Source organism: Leucopleurus acutus (assembly GCF_964270905.1).
Source record: "Leucopleurus acutus genome assembly, chromosome: 2".
In the NCBI taxonomy this organism is placed as follows: domain Eukaryota; kingdom Metazoa; phylum Chordata; class Mammalia; order Artiodactyla; family Delphinidae; genus Leucopleurus; species Leucopleurus acutus.
The window spans coordinates 121,241,154-121,256,418 of record NC_139143.1 but is presented as its reverse complement, the minus strand read 5'-3'; the positions used below and the strand labels follow the sequence as shown (position 1 = coordinate 121,256,418).

Sequence of the window (15,265 nt, the reverse complement as noted above, 5' to 3'; positions counted from 1 at the left end):
CCATATATATGTGTTAGCATATGGTATTTGTCTTTTTCCTTCTGACTTACTTCACTCTGTATGACAGACTCTAGGTCTATCCACCTCATTAAAAATAGCTCAATTTCGTTTCTTTTTATGGTTGAGTAATATTCTATTGTATATATGTGCCACATCTTCTTTATCCATTCATCCAATGATGGGCACTTAGGTTGTTTCCATCTCCGGGCTATTGTAAATAGAGCTGCAATGAACATTTTGGTACATGACTCTTTGAATTTTGGTTTTCTCAGGGTATATGCCCAGCAGTGGGATTGCTGGGTCATATGGTAGTTCTATTTGTAGTTTTTTAAGGAACCTCCATACTGTTCTCCATAGTGGCTGAACCAATTCACATTCCCACCAGCAGTGCAAGAGGATTCCCTTTTCTCCACACCCTCTCCAGCATTTATTGTTTCTAGATTTTTTGATGATGGCCATTCTGACTGGTGTGAGATGATATCTCATTGTAGTTTTGATTTGCATTTCTCTAATGATTAATGATGTTGAGCATTCTTTCATGTGTTTGTTGGCAGTCTGCATATCTTCTTTGGAGAAATGTCTATTTAGGTCTTCTGCCCATTTTTGGATTGGGTTTTTTGTTTTTTTGTTATTGAGCTGCATGAGCTGCTTGTAAATTTTGGAGATTAATCTTTTGTCGGTTGCTTCATTTGCAAATATTTTCTCCCATTCTGAGGGTTGTCTTTTGGTCTTGTTTATGGTTTCCTTTGCTGTGCAAAAGCTTTGAAGATTCATTAGGTCCCATTTGTTTATTTTTGTTTTTATTTCCATTACTCTAGGAGGTGGGTCAGAAAGGATCTTGCTGTGATTTATGTCATAGAGTGTTCTGCCTATGTTTTCCTCTAAGAGTTTGATAGTTTCTGGCCTTACATTTAGGTCTTTAATCCATTTTGAGCTTATTTTTGTGTATGGTGTTAGGGAGTGATCTAATTTCATACTTTTACATGTACCTGTCCAGTTTTCCCAGCACCACTTATTGAAGAGGCTGTCCTTTCTCCACTATACAGTCCTGCCACCTTTATCAAAGATAAGGTGTCCATATGTGCGTTGGTTTATCTCTGGGCTTTCTATCCTGTTCCATTGATCTAACTTTCTGTTTTTGTGCCAGTACCATACCATCTTGATTACTGTAGCTTTGTAGTATAGTCTGAAGTCAGGGAGCCTGATTCCTCCAGTTCCTTTTTTTGTTCTCAAGATTGCTTTGGCTATTTGGGGTCTTTTGTGTTTCCATACAAATTGCAAAAGTTTTTGTTCTAGTTCTGTGAAAAATGCCAGTGGTAGTTTGATAGGGATTGCATTGAATCTATAGATTGCTTTGGGTAGTAGAGTCATTTTCACAATGTTGAGTCTTCCAATCCAAGAACATGGTATATCTCTCCATCTATTTGTATCATCTTTAATTTCTTTCATCAGTGTCTTATAATTTTCTGCATACAGGTCTTTTGTCTCCTTAGGTAGGTTTATTCCTAGATATTTTATTCTTTTTGTTGCAATGGTAAATGGGAGTGTTTTCTTGATTTCACTTTCAGATTTTTCATCATTAGTATATAGGAGTGCCAGAGATTTCTGTGCATTAATTTTGTATCCATCTACTTTACCAAATTCATTGATTAGCTCTAGCAGTTTTCTGGTAGTATCTTTAGGATTCTCTATGTATAGGATCATGTCATCTGCAAACAGTGACAGCTTTACTTCTTCTTTCCGATTTGGATTCCTTTTATTTCCTTTTCTTCTCTGATTGCTGTGGCTAAAACTTCCAAAACTATGTTGAATAAGAGTGGTGAGAGTGGGCAACCTTGTCTTGTTCCTGATCTTAGTGGAAATGCTTTCAGTTTTTCACCATTGAGGATGATGTTGGCTGTGGGCTTGTCATATATGGCCTTTATTATGTTGAGGAAAGTTCCCTCTATGCCTACTTTCTGCAGGGTTTTTATCATAAATGGGTGTTGAATTTTGTCAAAAGCTTTTTCTGCATCTATTGAGATGATCATATGGTTTTTCTCCTTCAATTTGTTAATATGGTTTATCACATTGATAGATTTGCATATATTGAAGAATCCTTGCATTCCTGGAATAAACCCCACTTGATCATGGTGTATGATCCTTTTAATGTGCTGTTGAATTCTGTTTGCTAGTATTTTGTTGAGGATTTTTGCATCTATGTTCATCAGTGATATTGGCCTGTAGTTTTCTTTCTTTGTGACATCCTTGTCTGGTTTTGGTATCAAGGTGATGGTGGCCTCGTAGAAGGAATTTGGGAGTGTTCCTCTCTCTGCTATATTTTGGAAGAGTTTGAGAAGGATAGGGGTTAGCTCTTCTCTAAATGTTTGATAGAATTCGCCTGTGAAGCCATCTGGTCCTGGGCTTTTGTTTGTTGGAAGATTTTTAGTCACAGTTTCAATTTCAGTGCTTGTGATTGGTCTGTCCATATTTTCTATTTCTTCCTGCTTTAGTCTTGGCACGTTGTGCATTTCTAAGAATTTGTCTATTTCTTCCAGATTGTCCGTTTTATTGGCATAGAGTTGCTTTTAGTAATCTCTCATGATCTTTTTTATTTCTGCAGTGTCAGTTGTTACCTCTCCTTTTTCATTTCTAATTCTATTGATTTGAGTCTTCTCCCTTTTTTTCTTGATGAGTCTGGCTAGTGGTTTATCTATTTTGTTTATCTTCTCAAAGAACCAGCTTTTAGTTTTATTGATCTTTGCTATTGTTTCCTTCATTTCTTTTTCATTTATTTCTGATCTGATTTTTATGATTTCTTTCTTTCTGCTAGCTTTGGGGTTTTTTTGTTCTTCTTTCTCTAATTGCTTGAGGTGCAAGGTTAGGTTGTTTATTCGAGATGTTTCCTGCTTCTTAAGGTGGACTTGTATTGCTATAAACTTCCCTTTAGAACTGCTTTTGCTGCATCCCATAGGTTTTGGGTCGTTGTGTCTCCATTGCCATGTGTTTCTAGGTATTTTTTGATTTTCTCTTTGATTTCTTCAGTGATCACTTCATTATTAAGTAGTGTATTGTTTAGCCTCCATGTGTTTGTATTTTTTACAGATATTTTCCTGTAATTGATATCTAGTCTCATGGTGTTGTTGTCGGAAAAGATACTTGATATAAGTTCAATTTTCTTAAATTTACCAAGTCTTGATTTGTGACCCAAGATATGATCTATCCTGGAGAATATTCCATGAGCACTTGAGAAAAATCTGTTTTTGGATGGAGTGTCCTATAAATATCAATTAAGTCTATCTTGTTTAATGTATCATTTAAAGCTTGCATTTCCTTATTTATTTTCATTTTGGATGATCTGTCCATGGGTGAAAGTGGGGTGTTAAAGTCCCCTACTATGAATGTGTTACTGTTGATTCCCCCTTTTATGGCTGTTAGAATTTGCCTTACGTACTGAGGTGCTCCTATGTTGGGTGCATAAATATTTATAATTGTTATATCTTCTACTTGGATCGATCCCTTGATCATTATGTAGTGTCTTTATTTGTCTCTTCTAATAGTCCTTATTTTAAAGTCTATTTTGTCTGATATGAGAATTGCTACTCCAGCTTTCTTCTGGTTTCCATCTGCATGGAATATCTTTTTCCATCCCCTTACTTTCAGTCTGTATGTGTCTCTAGGTCTGAAGTGGGTCTCTTGTAGACAGCATATATAAAGGTCTTGTTTTTGTATCCATTCAGCCAATCTGTGTCTTTTGGTGGGAGCATTTAGTCCATTTACATTTAAGGTAATTATCGATATGTATGTTCCTATTCCCATTTTCTAAATTGTTTTGGGTTCGTTATTATAGGTCTTTTCCTTCTCTTGTGTTTCTTGTCTAGAGAAGTTCCTTTAACATTTGTTGTAAAGCTGGTTTGGTGGTGCTGAACTCTCTCAGCTTTTGCTTGTCTGTAAAGATTTTAATTTCTCCATCAAATCTGAATGAGATTTGATGGGTAAATTAGTAGAGTAGTCTTGGTTGCAGGTTTTTCTCCTTCATCACTTTCAGTATGTCCTGCCACTCCCTTCTGGCTTGTAGGGTTTCTGCTGAGAGATCAGCTGTTAAGCTTATGGGGATTCCCTTGTGAGTTATTTGTTGTCTTTCCCTTGCTGCTTTTAATATGCTTTCTTTGTATTTAATTTTTGACAGTTTGATTAATATGTGTCTTGGAATATTTCTCCTTGGATTTATCCTGTATGGGACTCTCTGTGCTTCCTGGACTTGATTAACTATTTCCTTTCCCATATTAGGGAAGTTTTCAACTATAATCTCTTCAAATATTTTCTCAGTCCCTTTCTTTTTTTCTTCTTCTTCTGGAACCCCTATAATTTGAATGTTGGTGCGTTTAATGTTGTCCCAGAGGTCTCTGAGACTGTCCTCAGTTCTTTTCATTCTTTATTCTGCTCTGCAGTAGTTATTTCCACTATTTTATCTTCCAGGTCACTTATCCATTCTTCTGCCTCAGTTATTCTGCTATTGATCCCATCTAGAGTACTTTTAATTTCATTTATTGTGTTGTTCATCATTGCTTGTTTCATCTTTATTTCTTCTAGGTTCTTGTTAACTGTTTCTTGCATTTTGTCCATTCTATTTCCAAGATTTCGGATCATCCTTACTATCATTATTCTGAATTCTTTTTCAGGTAGACTGCCTATTTCCTCTTCATTTGTTAGGTCTGGTGCATTTTTATCTTGCTCCTTTATCTGCTGTGTGTTTTTCTGTCTTCTCATTTTGCTTATCTTACTGTGTTTGGGGTCTCATTTTTGCAAGCTACAGGTTCGTAGTTCCCACTGTTTTTGATGTCTGTCTCCAGTGGCTAAGGTTGGTTCAATGAGTTGTGTAGGCTTACTGGTGGAGGGGACTAGTTAGTGCCTGTGTTGTGGTGGATGAGGCTGGATCTTGTCTCTCTAGTGGGCAGGTCCACGTCTGGTGGTGTGTTTTGGGGTGTCTGTGGACTTATTATGATTTTAGGCAGCCTCTCTGCTAATGGGTGGTGTTGTGTTCCTGTTTTGCTAGTTGTCTGGCATAGGTTGTCCAGCACTGTAGCTTGCTGGTCGTTGAGTGAAGCTGGGTGCTGGTGTTAAAATGGAGGTCTCTGGGAGATTTTCGCCATTTGATATTATGTGGAGCTGGGAGGTCTCTTGTTGACCAATGTCCTGAAGTTGGCTCTCCTACCTCAGAGGCAGAGCCCTGACTCCTGGCTGGAGCACCAAGAGCCTTTCATCCACACAGCTCAGAATGAAAGGGAGAAAAAGTAGACAGAATTAGTAGAAGTATGAAGAAAGAAAGAAGGAAAGGAGGGAAGGAAGGAAGGAAGAAAGAAAGAAGCAAAGAAGGAAAGAAGGCAAGAAGGAAAGAAAGGAGGGAGGGAGGGAGGAAGGAAGGAGGGAAAGAAGGAAAAAAGACAGAAAGAAAGAAGATACAGTAAAATAAAATAAAATATAATAAAGTTATTGAATTAAAAAATATTTAGGAAAAAAAAGGGGACGGATAGAACCTTAGGACAAATGTTGGAAGCAAAGCTATATAGACAAAATCTTACACAGAAGCATACACATACACCCTCACAAAAAGAGGTAAAGGGGAAAAAATCATAAATCTTGCTGTCAGAGACCACCTCCTCAATTTGGGATGATTCATTGTCTAAAGGAGGGAAGGAAGGAAGGAGGGAAGGAAGGAAAGAAAGAAAGAAAGAAAGAAAGAAAGAAAGAAAGAAAGAAAGAAAGAAAGAAAAGTATAATAAAGTTATTAAAATTAAAATTAATTATTAAGAAAAAAATTTAAAAAAACCATGAACGGATAGAACCCTAGGACAAATGGTGGAAGCAAAACTATACAGACAAGATCTCACACAGAAGCATACACATACACATTCAGAAAAAGAGGTAAAGGGGAAAAAAATCATAGATTTTGCTCTTGAAGCCCATTTCTTCAATTTGGGATGACTCGTTGTCTATTCATGTATTCCAGAGATGCAGGGTACATCAAGTTGATTGTGGAGCTTTAATCCGCTGCTTCTGAGGCTGCTGGGAGAGATTTCCCTTTCTCTTCTTTGTTCTCACAGCTCACAGGGACTCAGCTTTGGATTTGGCCCTGCCTCTGCGTTTAGGTCGCTGGAGGGCGTCTGTTTTTTGCTCAGACAGGACGGGGTTAAAGGAGCCGCTGATTCGGGGGCTCTGGCGCAATCAGTCCGGGGGGGAGGGAGGAGCACTGCGTGCAGGGCGGGCCTGCGGCGGCAGAGGCCGGCGTGATGTTGCACCAGCCTGAGGCCCGCCGTGCGTTCTCCGGGGAAGTTGTCCCTGGATCCCGGGAACCTGGCAGTGGCGGGCTGCACAGGCTCCGCGGAAGAGGGGTGTGGATAGTGACCTGTGCCCGCACACAGGCCCCTTGGTGGCGGCCGCAGCAGCCTTAGCGTCTCCCGCCCGTCCCTGGGGTCCGTGCTTTTAGCCGCGGCTCGCGCCCGTTTCTGGGGTCCGCGCTTTTAGCCGCGGCTCGCGCCCGTCTCTGGAGTTCCTTTAAGCAGCGCTCTTAATCTCCTCTCCTCTCGCACCAGGAAACAAAGAGGGAAGAAGTCTCTTGCCTCTTCGGCAGGTGCAGACTTTTCCCCGGACTCCCTCCCGGCTAGCCGTGGTGCACTAACCCCTTCAGGCTATGTTCAAGCCGCCAACCCCAGTCCTCTCCCTGCGCTCCGTCCGAAACCGAAACCCGAGCCTCAGCTCGCAGCCCCGCCTGCCCCGGCGGGTGAGCAGACAAGCCTCTCGGGCTGGTGAGTGCCGGTCGGTACCGATCCTCTGTGCGAGAATCTCCCCGCTTTGCCCTCCGCACCTGTTGCTGTGCACTCCTCCGCGGCTTCGAAGCTCCCCCCTCCGCCTCCCACAGTCTCCGCCCGTGAAGGGGCTTCCTAGTGTGTGGAAACTTGTCCTCCTTCACAGCTCCCTCCCACTGGTGCAGGTGCCGTCCCTATTCTTTTGTCTCTGTTTTTTCTTTTGCCCTACCCAGGTACGTGGGGAGTTTCTTGCCTTTTGGGAGGTCTGAGGTCTTCTGCCAGCCTTCAGTAGGTGTTCTGTAGGAGTTGTTCCACGTGTAGATGTATTTCTGATGTATTTGTGGGGAGGAAGGTGATCTCCGCGTCTTATTGTTCTGCCATCTTGAAGTTCCTCCCCAAGTTTTCTTTTGGATAAATTTCACATGTGGTTTTCTCAGTTCAGTATTCTCCTTGAGGAACAAGCAGGGTTTAGTTAGCTCTGTAATACTCTTGACTACTTTTCATTTCTTTTTCTGAATAATGTGTGCAAAATGATGGAGATCACTACCAAAATAATCAAAATCAGAAGCTGTTAAATATTTAGTTAGCCTATATTTAACCATTTACCACTGGTTTATTACATTTAGTTATTTAGAGGTATATTTTGAGTTTCACTTTTCCCAAAGGATATTCTCGTCTATGAATTCAATATACAGCCATACTGGGTAATGGTAGTACGTGCTTTACTTTTTTTCCTTTCCAGGCAAAGTTTATGAGAATCATACTTCTACGGGAAAACTCTGGAATTTTGAGTATTAAATTTCCTTCATGTTGAAGTGAAACCAGAATTTTCTGTGAGGAAATTGTGTGGCTGCTTACTCCAGTTCCACTGGCAACCATGTGTACAGGTGTGGCATTACAGGAGTCCTGGAATAAGCTCACAAATGGATGACGATCCTGCCGTCTTCTGGGTTGTTATGACAAGCATAGCATACATGGACTTCAATAGTTTGTCAGATTATTCAACCTTGAATTCACTGCTACCTTTGTTAAAAATTTGGCTGTGAAACCAGTATTCCTGGAACAGTTCATAAAAATATAAAGTTTATTCACTTGAGGGGTTAAAAAACAAACAAACATACGCCCAAACCTCAACACGGAAATTCTAGTCCTTAAATTTGGGATAGGGATAAGACAGCCCTATTTTTCTTTTACAATCCATGGTTGATTGAAAAATAATGAGGATTAAGAATGACTATTCTAGGTACTTTAAGTTTTATTCCTGAATCATGTCAGGGAAGCTCAAATCCCCAATTGTCAGATAAAGCTGAAAATTTGATTTTTAACTTTTTTATCAGCCAAAAGTCTGAGACTACACTTACCAGAATCATCGTGGCCACCTTCTGGAATCTGCTGAGTTTTCTTATATCCCCATGGCTCAGAGTGAGCCTTTGAGCATCACAATGGTACAGAATGTACTACTCATTGGGGTACTTTATTACTTGTTATAGTGTCTAGACAGGTGTAGAACAATGAGATTCCCAAACAATTCTAAGACCCTCTTCCCCTTGGACTCGACTCCATTAACATCCCTGTGAAAGCTTCCCTTCTTCCTCAGATAATCATCTGACTCAGGTTTCACAGAGTTTTGTGTGACTCTCCATTAATAACTTCCATCATTCTGATGGGTTAGAGTAAGACATGTGCATTGGTCTCTCCACTGGTCTTTCCCCGAGTACATGTACATTGTCTTTCAGCACTTGTATTCCTATCTGCATCCAGCATGGTGCCTTTCAAACAGGTGTGCTCAGTGAAAAGATGTCTCCAGAACCCAGGTCCAGGCTGAGCTGCAGAAGTATAACTGATACTGCTTAGTTTGCAAGGTAAATATGTGATTGGGTGTAACGACTACCTTCTTGTATTAGCTTTCTATTATTATTGTAACAAATTGCTACAAATTTAGTAGCTGAAAATCACACAAACTTATTATCTCATACTTTTTTAGACCAGAAGTTCAAATCAACTTGGCTGGTCCCTCTTCTTAGGGCCTCACAAGGCCAAAATCAAGGTATCAGCTCACACTTACTTGGAGGTTCTGGAGGAGAATCCACTTCCAAATTCATTTAAGAAGTCACAATTCAGTTCTTTGCAGTTATAGGCCTAAAGTTCCCCTTTCCTTGCTGGCTGCAGTCCCAGAATCTCTCTCAGCACCTTAAAATCATTTGTATTCTTTGTCATGTTACCTTCCCCATCTTTTAATCACCAAGGATGAGTCTTCCCATGCTTCCAATCTCTCTGATTTCCTTCTTCTTCTGCCTCCATCTGGAAAAAGTTCTCTGCTCTTAAGGGTTTGTGTGATTAGATTGGACCCAGCTAATCCAAAATAATCTCCCTATTTTAATTACATCTGCAAAGTCTCTTTTGAATGAAACATATGATATTCACAAGTCTCAAGACCATGGACATATTTGGAGGGAGTAGGCACATTCTGCCTACTAGACCTTTGTACACTCTCCAATTTTCCTCTACCCATTTTATATTTACCACTCTAACTCATAAGGAATCTTGCCATTATGTATCACTTGCTTTTAGAGCCGATTAGGTGAATGCTGAATCAAAATGTTGGTGAGATGCTGTGTTTGGGAACTCAATACTACAGCCTCTCTTCCCTCTCAAAGACACACGAACACTGGAACTAGTTTTCTTCTTTCTTATTCTCATTCCTTATGAGACATACCACACCATAATCAAGAATACCTTGCCTTCATGTTTAATTAACTCTGAGCTCATAACTTATCTTCACCTTAGAAACTGCAGAGAATATTTTTCTGCATTTATGTAAATATTCTTTCCTATTATGTTATAAGAATGAGCACGGGTAATTTAAAATGTGTGATTCCCCATGGATTTAAGCTATAATTTGTTTCCTTAAATGCAGAAAAATAAATGCGATGTTAGGAGTGTGTTTTAATAGAGTTTACTAAAAGAAAACAATGTACATTTCAATCACAACTTCAAGATTTGTTTCACTTTTAAAAGAGGCAATTCTGTCTTAAAATATAATAGTGTTTTGTGCTAAAGGCTGAAGTACTAAAACACATCCATTTAAAATAAAATTATAATAGTCTCAAGAGCTGCGTCTGATCACACTTCTCATCAAAAAATAGTGTTGTGTACAGATAGCAGCAGTGATGTAATGTAATGTATGTCTAGAGTATTTGTTAAGATACCATCGGGGGCCAATGCTTTATAGCAGCTGCAGTCCTTTCTTGGTGTGCTTGGTTTTAAAAATGATTTTTCATCCATTCAGACAGGTCTTTATCTGAAAGTCTCCAGAGACTATTTCATTATTCTACCTTTTCAATGACTTTCCATAAAGGAGTACAAGATGTGAATCTGGCCTTTGATGTGTACCATTTAAAGCAGTTATCAATGATACATTAGTCATTCCATCCAGTGCCCCTGTGAGGTGGGTGAGTGAATAATTACAGGTGACCTTCAGACAAGTGAGGATCTAATGTAGCCTTGAAGGTATCTAAGTATGGGGTGTTTTGTCTGATGGGTGAGTAAGAACTGAGTCATTAGCATGACATTTGAGTGATCATTAGGAATTTGTAACTAAAATAAACCTATTTTTCTTAGTCATGATAATTGGTTACTTTTCTTACCTGAAATGCTAGATTTAATTTTTTTCTTTCCTATTTCAAGATTTATCACTTAATGGATATATTTTCCGTCAAGAAAGGACATGGAGTGCAGCTATAAGAGGGAACAACGTTTAATAAAAAAAAAAAAAAATTAAAGCCAGGAAATTTTTAAAAGTTGAGGAAATTATGGATTCCTATTCCCTAATCCATGACTAATCTGAAAAATTATATCATTTCCAAGCAATTTTAAATGTTTAACCCCGGTTTATAAAACTGACCAGCTCAATTGCCTTGAATAAATAATTTATCCTGTTGGTTAACACATTAAATCTGTCAAAATATTAGATCATAAGCAGTGTACGGAAAAATAGTTGTCATTCATCTTTGTTTCCCTGGTGCCCTGTGTAGAGGAGGTGCTTAACACAGATTGTTGAATAACAATGCCAATTTTTATTTTTTGTATTTGCTTTTATTCAATAATCTTTTTCTCTCTATCTACTTCAAAGTGATGGAAAAGACGTGGTCTCTATTCCATTCAGATGGAAAATAAAGGCAATTCTCTGCTTAGATACTCTTTCAAGTTAAGCCACATTCAAGGAAGCAAACATTTTAGACAGTAAGGGTTTGAGTGCTTATAAAGAAGACTTCTACCAATATATTTCTTTCTTATTTATGCAATGCACAAAAAGAACTTTAAGAAATATATTCTTGCTATTTATGTATTTTTTACTTTTTTTTATTTTCACATTTATTCTAGTCTGTTAACTTTACTTCTTTCTTTTCTTTCTTTCTTTTTTTTTTGGATTATCTCCCCTATTACTCTGTTCTCTTCCTTTAATTAAGAGGAGACCCTATGATAACACGCTTTCATCTTTACCAAACTAATTGCTTTTTTTTCCTTCGACCTACAAAACTAGTTAGGCATTAAATATATACAGCAGTTGAATTGTGAAGGTTCTCACTTTTCATCTCATTTTCCTGATGATTCTTTTTCCTGTTTATGTTTTCAATGCTCTTCTTTAATTTTATATATTTTTCTGTTCTTTGGAGATAATTAGCAGCTTGTCATTTTTTATGCTCAGTCTCCAAGACCAAAATCAGCTTCATAGCTGGTGTGAATAGTTATGCCAAGCTGGACAGTTCTTGGGCATCACTTTGGTTACGTGCTGGAAGCAGATCATTAAGGACTTTATTCAGTATACAGCAGAATCAATATGGTGTTGATCTAAATTTCTTTATTGTAGCAAGTTTCCACTTAAGGCAAGACACACTTGGAATCAGATGGTCAATAATTGCAACAACTAAGAGAAGTTGAATTTCTTTACTCAGAAATTCCATCATTTATTAAAGAGGGGTAATAACATTACTGAAATTGTCTTCTTACCCCTTCAGAATAGATTTGAACTCTACTAGAAACAACTACAAAAGACCGACAGGAAGAGCTTTTATCATTTCATCGGTAGTATACTTATAGGGTAGGTTTCCTCAATTAACAAAATCTCTCATTTTTCCATTCATTCATTCACTTATTTATTCAACAAATATTTACTGAGGTACTAGCATGTTCTGGGCACTGTACTAAGGACTAAGACACATTTTCTTCCTGCTTCAATGAGCTGATGTATAGCTGGAGAGGGGAAATGTGGGTCAAGATAGAAACATATAATCAAAATCCAATGTGTAAAAATTGTTACAGAGTTATGTACAAGCAACATGTAACACAAAAGAGGAGCTGATTGTTATTGATTCAAGAAAGTAAGAAATTGAAGACTAGCTGAGAGGCTCATCTCCTCCTTATACTGCAGAATACCTTTGGGGAAGGCTCAGTATGTCTTTGGATTTCATTGATCTCCTGTGCACAGTGAAGGTATGAATCAGATAACAGGAACAATAGCCAAATTTATGTAGGACTTCCTATGTGGCAGGCACTGTTATACGTATTTTACTTGTAGTAACTGATCAGTTTTTTCAATCATTCTATGAGATAGGTACCGTTAATATGGCAATTTTATTTGTGATGAAGGTGAGTCCCAGAGGAGTTAAATAATTTTGGCAAAGCCACTCAGTTAATAAGTGGTATAGACAAGATAATACTACTGACGTTTTTCTTCTATGAGTCCTAAGTGAACATGCTTGCAATGGAAACTTCCAAATTCATTTACAGATAAAGTAGCCAGAGAAAATTGACCAAGCTTAATATAAAATAAAAGAGTTTTCTTATGAAAATGTATTTTTTATGTATTTTTAAAATGCTCCTTTAAACATGGTTGTATTTAGTTTCCATGGAATCCATGAACTTGTGGAGAACACCGTGTACTTTTTGAAGTTAGATGCTTAATTCTTTCAAACATTTGACATAGGAGTTAAAACAAGAGACAGGATGACTAAATTGAGAGTGGGTGACAAAGGTAGAGTGGATACTCCATGGTGAAAGTTTATGGCCTTAAAATATTTTTAAACGTTCTTCTTGAGTTAGTGGGTATTATTGTTTCTAAAGCTCCAAGTTCACCACACTGAGTTGCTTTTAAATTTGTCCACCATCCTAACATTTTCTCTCCACTCCCAGTTTATCTCCTGGAAACACCTACACTTAAAGTTACACAACTAAATTCAATACTGATGGGCAATATGTTTCAAAGTTGTTTCCTTCCCATACTCTCTTGTCTACACTAGTGCTTACTTCCTATTTCTGAAAATTGGGAATCTCCCCATGATACCTCATTCTATTATCAAAAATAAAAAGAAGACTTTGCAAATCCTATTCAAATGTAATGGCACAATTTAATTTTCCTAACACTTCATTTTGAGGGACAAACTCTGTGAATGAGAAAGTATCCAATGCTTAGGTGACAATCTTGACAGAACTGCTCTTAATAAATTTTAAAATCAAGTACATTTTGATATTTTTGGTGTAACTGAATCTAGTTAAAAATGTTTTTAGTAAATCATAAATGAAAGATTTGTAACTATATTAATGAATGTCAACATTCTTAAAGAAAGCTCTATAAATTTCTGAAGAAAGACTATGTAAGCTTCTAATTCGTAATGTAACTTAGATGAATGAAAAAAATTAACAAGGACCAAATATTTTAATGCCACCATCACCTTTGCTCTGCAGCAAATATGAAAACCAGTTGCCTGATGATACTATTCTTTATCTGTCTACTATGAAAACAATAAAGACATGTAATTCTATTAATATTACTCATGATTAAAATAAGAGAAAATCTTCAGAATACCAGTAAGCATACTTAAACTTTTTTAAACTTGAATTTTAATGTGTACTCAGGACTTTGTGACTACTAGAATAATTATTTGTGTAATAAAATATATTTTAAATCTAACATGACTCCTTTCAAAGGGATATTTTAAAACAAATATTACTATGTCAATATAAATAAAGACAGCATTACATAGTGGGTTTGGGTGGGGTTAATTGGTAATTCTGATACCTAACATTTCAAAGCCTATAACTAACAAGTTTAATAATACCTTATATTTTTAATGCACTTTTGTGCTTCATAATTTATATTTTACTTGAATGGTCTTTTTTTTTCCTTAAAAAGTCCATGTAAGAGCAGTAAGACATGAATCCTTACTTTCATTTTAAAGAGGAATCATGTAATGTTGGATATGTGTTGCTCCATGCTCATTCTCATGGATAGGAAGTGGTACAGCCAGGAACTAGAAACTAGGCTTTCATATTCTAAAATTCCTCTTTGTTGCATTAGCGTCCACTCATCTGCCTAAAGGTAAGTGAAATAATTATTTATCAAATGAAGACCCTAAGAATATTTTTCTTGACTTGTTTTGTTATTAAAGGCTAGAATACTTTTTTATTTTACTTTTCTCTCTGAGTCCTTTAGATCCATTCTTTATTTTATTTTATACTCTGAACTCTCCCCATGATAAAGTAAATTGCTTGAAGGTAAAATTTTTGAGTCTAGAAGAACATTTGGAGGGTTTAATTTAGTCAGCTCAGTCTCTTAGAACCAAGTATGGGTGTGTAAAAACATAGCATCTGAGTTCACTAGGACCCTGACAAATTGTGACAAATAGGTTATCAGTGAAACTGGCAAGTTTTTAAACTTCCCTGGTTTGAAGTTAACTATAAAATGGGGATTATAATGATACTTACCTCAGATAACTGTATGAGAATTAAATAAACCAATATCTATAAAGCTCTTATTAGTGGCACTTAGTAAGCACTATCATTGTCAGCCATTATTAACTATTATCAATAAATATGTTAAATGATAATGTGTTTTAACTGCTGCTTTATTTAGTACAAGGTTTTTTTTATAATCACATAAATTTCAATAAACTTTCATTTTTTTCTTTCAAGGGTCTTCACATTATCATTTTAAAGGCTGAGATGCCAAACAGCTAAGGTAATTCTAACTAAGATTAAATAACCTCTAGGATTAGAGTTTAGAAAAGAGAATCAGTGCTACAAATTCTGAATGTTTTGAACTTACATATTTTCAGACATTTTGACCCAGGAGCATCTTGGCAGTTTCAGAGTAAGCACACAGTGCTCTCTTGCTTCAATAACTGGCACTTAGAGATAATAATTACATCAATCATGTTGTCAAGAAACACACAGTATTTAGACTTAATGGGAAGAAAACAACTTATTAAGAAAGAAAATTCTGTTAATAATGTTAATCTTCTATATTAAGCCTCTGAGCATGTATTAACACAAATGGATAATCACACTGGAGAAACTAAAACTTCTCCTCTATCCATGACCGTTCACTGAATGCCCATAGGAGAGATGCCAGTCTTCAGACAACTGACAATTTATTATTGGTTATCCATTTTTGAAATAATGCCTCTCTTTTAAAGAATATT

The 15,265-nt window shown here is 37.1% G+C and overlaps 1 long non-coding RNA gene across 1 annotated transcript; it reads left to right on the top strand.

Annotated features, from left to right (window-relative positions):
- Positions 1-5,214: 5,214 nt before the first annotated feature.
- LOC309957315 lies at positions 5,215-5,786 on the top strand. Its single transcript, XR_014325967.1, has 2 exons — positions 5,215-5,660; positions 5,697-5,786. It is a non-coding gene; the product is annotated as an uncharacterized lncRNA (long non-coding RNA).
- Positions 5,787-15,265: the final 9,479 nt, after the last annotated feature.